This window comes from Panthera uncia, chromosome B4 (assembly GCF_023721935.1).
Source record: "Panthera uncia isolate 11264 chromosome B4, Puncia_PCG_1.0, whole genome shotgun sequence".
NCBI lineage: Eukaryota > Metazoa > Chordata > Mammalia > Carnivora > Felidae > Panthera > Panthera uncia.
The window spans coordinates 62,034,415-62,034,692 of NC_064809.1; positions in this window are offsets into that span (position 1 = coordinate 62,034,415).

Sequence of the window (278 nt, forward strand, 5' to 3'; positions counted from 1 at the left end):
TAATGCAGATTATCCTCCATAATGTGGGTAGGCTTCATCAAATCAGTTGAAGGCCTGAACAGAACACAGAGTGACCTTCTCTGAGCAAGAAAGAATTCTGTCAGCAGATTGCCTTTGGACTTGAACTACAACGCTTCTCTGGCTCTCCAGCCTACCAGCCTACCCTGTAGATTTTGGATTTATCAAGTCTCTAAAATTGCATTAGCCAATTCCTTAAAATAAATCTGTGTGTGTGTGTGTGTGTGTGTGTGTGTGTATACATACATATATATATATAC